The sequence below is a fragment of the Numida meleagris genome, chromosome 3 (genome assembly GCF_002078875.1).
Source record: "Numida meleagris isolate 19003 breed g44 Domestic line chromosome 3, NumMel1.0, whole genome shotgun sequence".
In the NCBI taxonomy this organism is placed as follows: Eukaryota; Metazoa; Chordata; class Aves; order Galliformes; family Numididae; genus Numida; species Numida meleagris.
The window spans coordinates 28,003,959-28,011,199 of NC_034411.1; the positions used below are offsets into that span (position 1 = coordinate 28,003,959).

The window sequence follows — 7,241 nt, forward strand, 5'->3', positions numbered from 1 at the left end:
CAGGAGTAGGTAGGGAGTAAATAAAACAACAAGGAAGAACATCAGGAGCCACAAATGAGCATTCCTTTCATCTTCAACTCTGAGATCAGATGTTACAGCTACTGGGAGAAGGAAAGAAGATTGGAGAACAGAGGGTTGGGACAATTTAATATCCCAGTCACCAAATTTGTACTCAGAACACTGCCACTCCCCTGTGGTTCATTGCCTGGCCATTCTGTCTGTGTTGTTAGGTAGATTCAAAGCTAGTGTAAATGCATGCAGCACCAGCAGATTCAAAGGAGCTATCAACTACAAAGGAGAATTTGAACTTTGGTGATCTAATTTCATAAAGGTTTTCAGGCACTCAGGGAGAAGCCTTTCATTATTATTCTCTCTCTGTGGCTGTATTTTGTATTTATACTAGCAGAAAAAAATTAAATCCCACAAAACTCTTGCTCAGCAAGAAAAATAACAGTCTAAGAAGTTCCAGTTGTTTTGGGATTCTTTTCATTTTCTATTAATAGTCACACTTCTACTCCTAGTAACGTGATTTAGTCTTAGAAGTAGTGGAGGCAATAGGAATTCAATTGTATGTAAGAGAGGGAGCTGGGACAGTTTGAGGCAAACCCACAGAGAAGAACAAATGCCACTGGCTTGCTGCTGAGGAGGAAGAATAGTATCCCAGAAAATTAAAAACAGATCTTGAAGTCATGATATTTGGTGGTATAGTAATGGAGAGAGAGCTGAAGAGTGTAGATGGAACTGCTGCAGAAATATCAATTCTCAGTTAAGAATAAATAATTCAGTAGAGGACTCCTTACAGTTCACATTTGTAGAGGAAAACTAGAAAATACAATCCAAGTTTGTATGTCCCAAAGGAAGAGAAGAAATCAGAAAAAAAGCCTCTTTTAGAAAATATTTTTAATCTCATTGTAGGGGAACTGTTTTGTCGCAGCCTGAACTGATGATTGAGCACCTGGTGAAGGGGGGGGTGGCTGGCCCAGGAAAATACAGGTGCAAGCAATTCACCTGTGCTTCTCACGTGACCAGAGCTTCCCGGGCTCATTGAAGGTCTAGTCTCTAAAGGGAGAAGATCTTATAGATGGAGGCTACTTCATGAGGAGTGTTCTATAGCTAGAGATCCTCTTTACCATGTGCGTGGGTCAACTTTTTCCTACATGTGATTATTGATATTCTCAAAGATGCTTTGCTTGATATCATGAAGAAATTATCAGAAATAGTTTCATTGCTTCCAAGGACCAACTCTCATGACTGTTGTGTGCCCTGGTTCATGATATCTTACTGTTTATACTGCTCAGGGCTGAAATATTGCCAAGGTCCAGCCCCAGCTTTCTAGAGGAACGGTATGAGTAATTCTTATACCTCAAGTTCTGGATGTATTTTCATCTGTTGAGTCCTGCAAAGTCTTCACCCCCGCTGGTTCACTTTTCTTCCTGCATACAGTAGTGACCCACCTACTCCCTATATCCAGGCACCTTTCTTTCTTCTAACATTCATCAGGACCCAACTATTGCCAAAAGAGATGCCTTCTCTGCACCATCCTGGAACAGGAGATTGGTAAGTATTGTTTCCATCTCCCTTTCCTTTGTGTTCTGCTCTATTTCTGAGAATTTATCTTTGTAGAGCCTTTCATTCTGAGCAGCTTTGCAGTGAGTTTGCTTGGTGCTGTTTACACTGAACTAGAAGGGTTAATGGCTGGTAAAGCAAGTTACTGAAGAGGATGAGGGAAATGCCAGATAGTGTATTATGTGATTAGACTTGACCATAGATAACTTAATTCAACTCCTCTTACTTTGTCATAAAATGCTCCAAGACACTGCACAAATTCATTTTTACTTTTCACAGTTTTCCTCTGTGATTTTGCTCTGGTCCTTAATTCCTCTTCCCACGTAAATAGCAAGTGAACTGTCTTAATGCGAAGCCCTAGCAAGCTGACCGCAGGCCCTTGTCTCTTGCATGGAGGAGGTTTTACACACAGGGTTCACGTGGCTGAAGTTTCTGCTTGAGATGGTATCTGAGACCACAGTAGGTGGAAGTTCTGGGCTAGATTTTAGTCTGCTGAAGTTTTATAATTAGTGGATTTACCAGATATTTCCTGACAGCAACTGATTTTGAAATAAGTCAATTGCCCTTTCTATTTTTCTCTTCTACCTTTATTTTTTTTACTGTACTTTAGTATACTTGAGTTTTATAGTATTTGGTTCTTCTATCATGGCATGAAATTTTCTGGGAGAGGATATTATCCTGATATTTAATTATACCTGAGCTCTATTTTCCACTTCTGAATGCAATCTATATCTGATCTAATTTGATTCTGAGGATCTTAATATAATTAAAGGTGAACAATCATGTGCTGGTGTGTATGTACACAACTCTCATTTAAAAAAAAAAAAAAGACAAGTCAATTTAAAATTACTAACAAGTTCAGGTATATTTCATTATATACTTTTGGACAAACACTATGCATTTAAGCCTCATTCGCAAAAATGACATTAGAGTTTCTGTTCTTTTGTCCTTTTAAAAACATATTGGGGTAGGCTCATTGTGGTTGAAAGACTTGTTCACAGCACTTCCTGCTTCTTTGAGGATATATGGTCTTCACTATGTCTTCTGTACCTCAGGAGAGTGACCAAACTGCTTACTATTGTGTGTTCTGAACTGAGCTGTTCTTTTGAAGCTTGCAGTGGAACGACTTTGAGTTAGCCTTAAATATTCACAGACACAAAGTGGAGAAACTGATTTAGCTACAAAATTAAGGCTATTTATGTGGTTTCTTGTCTCTGCGCCAGTGCATATTTAAGAAGTGCTACCCCAGCTTCAAAAGACAAGAGTGAAGTAGAAATGTTTCTGAGTGTTCAGCTTGGTGGTTGAAACAAGCTCTTGTGAGTAGGAGACATTGGTTGAAATCCTTGTTTTGAACATTGTTAGTGGGAGCCTCAATCCCATGCAAGCGCAATGGCATAGCAGCTGTGCTATACTACACACTCTCTTTTTCATTCACTTTCTGAAGCTGCTCCTCTGTTTAATCAAATGTTTCCGAATGCTATATTTTCACACTGGAATAAAAAGTACTGTTGAACCCTTAACATACTTGTAACTTCAACATTCAGAAAAAGAATGTGTTTGCCATGAGATGTTTTCTGCTTCAACCATAGGTCAAACCTCAGTGCCTCCACACAAACTTAGATGTAATTCCTCCCATTCCACCTCTGAAGTGCTAATAAAGTGTTAGAATTAGTGAAGATATATCTTCATTGCTACTCTGTAGAATTTTGAGGAACTTCAGGAGGAAAGATGATCTTCCTAACTATTTCTTTCACAGCCAATCACGTATTTTCAGAGAACTGACTTCAAAAAGATTGAAAATACTATAACAATCATGACAGCAATGAAAGATATGGAAGATATGGACACTGGATAGATTTCTGATGCCATTTCACTGATTGCCCCTGATCACTTCCTGGCTTTTTCCATTATCTTGTGCTAATTTAGGAAGTTGAATTACCAAGCTGCGGGAAGTTAAAAGCAACATATTCAATGTTTTTCTTTTTTAATTAGTCTCACTCCATCTTCCTCAGCTCCCTTTCTCTTCTAGCAGGAAGCCATCTGATAGTTATTAGACAGCTGCATAACCAGCTGGTTGGAGGTCTCCAGGCTAGTGATTGCTTTGGTAAGATCTACAAAAAGTCAGCACACTGTATCCTAACATAAAGGCAAAGCATCTGCCAGCTCTGCCTGCACTTCTGAATGCATGGAAAGGGAGCTATCAACCTGCCATTCTTATGAACTCAAAATATTGAGAGAGCTGGGCTTTACAACAGCTATAGAAGATAGCATTCTCCCTCTATCTCATTTCTAAAGTACCTATTGGTTTGGTGTTTAAATTGCTAGCTTAAATCCTCTTCTCGTTCTTTCAAAAGGCATCTGTTCGTGTAATAGTGAAGCAGTCTGATCCTAACACAGTACCACAAATCAATGTGTGCACAAATAACCTGACTTGGTGAGTTTCTCTCTCTAGCAGTCAGCTCTACGGCTATCATTTTGCTCACAGAGAGAGAATAAGCTTAGGCTGGGGTCAGAGGCACTAAAAAACTCTCTGCCAACAAAAAGAAAATGGTATAGCCCATAGGAGACCTGTAAGCGAGTGCTGAGGAGATTCTAGTTTGGCAAGTGACAGAAAATCATATGGAGACTAGATGAACAGAAAGAGCATGCTGGGGATATTTAAGAAGGCGGTTGAAGGAATCAACATCTCTCTGCTTCACTGGATGCGTAATGTCAAATTTTGAGCATGATGAGTGTAGAAGAAGGGAGTGCAGTCAAATGGTGAACATGTGTTGGTGCTGCTCCTTGGTGCCACACTGTGCAAAAATAGCTGGCATCTGACATGAGAGCTTAGACCTCAAATAGGTGCTTGGGAGGGGGAGATGAAAGTAAGCATGTGGATAATTAACTGCAAAAGTAGCAGACAACTGTTCTTTTATTCATCTTTTGCTCTTTTTAGAATATGGGTTGGAACTTGTTCTGTGCCCCAGGCACTTTAACCATTGGTTACAAGTAATGGGCTACATAAGGGGTGTACCTGTGAATAGATCCACTGCTGCTCAGTGTAGCTTTGGAGAGGAGAGAATTGATGGCTTGCACAGAATGATAGCAAAAAACAATGGAGGGTTCTGACACACTATGGGGGTACAGGTCCCCTGAGAGACAACATCAGCATATGATATGGACAGAAGGGGCATTTCTAAGCAAAAAATGCCTCAAGGCACTGATGGCTTTGTAGGTTAAAACTGTCACATTGAATTCCACCTGGAAGATTACTAGAGGTCAATGAAATGCACGGAGCAAAGTATAAATTGCTCCCAGTATGCAGCCTGTCATGTTGCAGAATACTGTGCTGGCTGCAGACTGAATATTTTGGAGATACATGACCATTAAGGTCATTTTTGTCCCCCATCTTGAATAAACGTGTCATGGCCACAACGGACACTAAACGGTACCTTCATTGTGCTGGGTGTACATGAAAATGGGAGCCCTTCTTCACAGTGCCTGTTTGTCACTGGGGACCAGTTGCTGCTTGAATGGCATCCCCAGCATGCATGCATGCTTTGCCTTTCACTCACAGATTTTGGAGTTGCAGTATCTGGCCCCCATGGTTTTCTCACTTGTTCAGTCATAGCCACATTGCCTGAAGCCCCTGTTCCAGGGGCAGGGAGGCAATGAATGCCTTGTACTGTGTGGCCAGCGAGGCTAATGTGTGAGATTGATTGGTCTTGATTGTTTTGACTCATAGCAAACCTATAAAGGATTCTGCAAGTGTAATTTTAAATAACAGGAGTTCTTGCTGATTACCTCTGACTAATATATCACTTTGCTATAATATATCTCAACATTGAGCTTTCTTGGTGTTTTTTAAAAGTATTTTTTAATGTGAAGTCTTAGCTCTTCAATTTGGAAGCCTGCACTTATCCTATCTAATTTTAGATACCTAACTGAGGGATGCAATTCCTCTGGTGGACTGTGTACGGAGAAAATAGGGAACCTCTGGAGGATACTTCAGACTGTAGATAGGCTGGAGTACCCTGTGGCCAGGCCTGTTGCTTTTCAATGATGAGGAAAGCTTCCTACAAGCTTACTGCTGATGCATAGTGAACCTGGATCTAACATTTTTTTTTAATATCTGTAGCCTTTTCCGCAGTGACTCCTGAGTGTTCAAAGTGTTATCAATCCCCACTACCAATATAATCTGTGGGAGGAAAGGATTGAGAGTAGCTCTGCCAAAAAAGACCGAGGGGTACTGGTGGATGGCAAGCTGGACCTGAGCCAGCAATGTGCCCTCGCAGCCCAGAAAGCCAACTGGATCCTGGGCTGCATCAAAAGAAGCATGGGCAGCAGGTCGAGGGAGGTGATCCTGCCCCTCTACTCTGTGCTGGTGATGCCTCAGCTGGAGTATAGATCCAGATATGGAATTCTCAGTACAGGAGAGACATAGACCTGCTGGAGTGCATCCAGAGAAGGGCCACAAAAATGATCCAGGGGATGGAAAACTTCTCCTATGAGGGAAGGCTGAGAGAGCTGGGGCAATTCAGCCTGGGAAAGAGAAGGCTCTGGGGAGACCTGATAGCGGCCTTTCAATACCTAAAGAGGAGCTACAGGAGAGAACGGGACAGGCTCTTTAGCAGGGTCTGTTGTGATGGAACAAGGGGAAATGGTTTCAAGCTCAAAGAGGGTAGATTTAAGTTAGATACAAGGAAAAAAGTCTTTCACAGTGAGGGTGGTGAGGCACTGGAACAGATTGCCCAGAGATGTGGTTGATGCCCTGTCCCTGAAGACTTTCAAGGTAAGGCTGGATCAGGCCCTGGGTAACCTGATCTAGCTGTGCGTGTCCCTGTTCATTGCAGGAGAGTTGCTCTAGATGACCTTTAAAGGTCCCATCCAATTCTAAGGATTCTATGGTAACTAGTATGACAGAGCTTCAAGATGCCGAATCAAGCACAATGACCCACAGGCACTGACAATACAAAACCAGCCAGCTTTTAAATCCTGCCACCTTATCTTTTGGTTTTACCTTTGTTGTCCAACTTTTATTTCACTTCTTGTTGTGGTTTAGCCAAGCAGATGGCTAAGTACCATGCCGGCATTAGCTCACTCTCCCTCTTCCCAGTGGGGTGAGGGAAAGAACTGGGGGGGGGGGGGAAATAAGTTAGAACTTGTGGGTTGAGATATTTACTAAAGTAGAGAAAAGGAAAAGGATAATAGTCATGAATTATATCAAAATGTATATAAGTGTTGCTGAAGGAATTGCTTGCAACGCACTGACTGATGCCCAGCTAGCCCCCTCCGAGCAGTGGAAGAGAGAGAGATGAACTCCCACCCCTTACAAAGCTCCTTCTATATGATGTCATATGGTATGGAATGTCCCTTTGCCCAGCTTAAATCAGCTGCCTTAATTCTGTTTCCTCCCAACTCCTTGGGTCCTTTGCTGATGTCACGGTATTGTCTAAGGGTCTGCGTCCGTGACAAGGGGGGACAGGCCCAAAAGAAAAAAAGACGAGAAAAGAGGAAGGAAAGAAAAAAAAATCGCCGGCGATAAGAGCCAGCCCCCGGGCGGTCCGGTGGCTAAAGCGGCAGAGAAGCCGCGGAGCCGCAACCTGGGAAGAGGGGGACCCGTAGACGGATCTAACACAAAAAACAGCGGCACCGATCTGAGGAGGAACAACTAATTTTACTAAATATATCAA

At 42.1% G+C, this 7,241-nt stretch overlaps 1 long non-coding RNA gene across 2 annotated transcripts in view; it reads left to right on the forward strand.

Annotated features, from left to right (window-relative positions):
- LOC110396736 overlaps positions 1,051–7,241 on the forward strand; it is a 17,512-nt gene continuing 11,321 nt past the window's right edge. Inside the window, exons 1-2 of one of the 2 annotated variants that reach the window (XR_002437217.1) lie at positions 1,051–1,343; positions 1,444–1,557. This is a non-coding gene — a long non-coding RNA (uncharacterized LOC110396736). The remainder of the gene's footprint in view (positions 1,344–1,443; positions 1,558–7,241) is intronic. The other variant, XR_002437218.1, reaches the window with a different exon arrangement.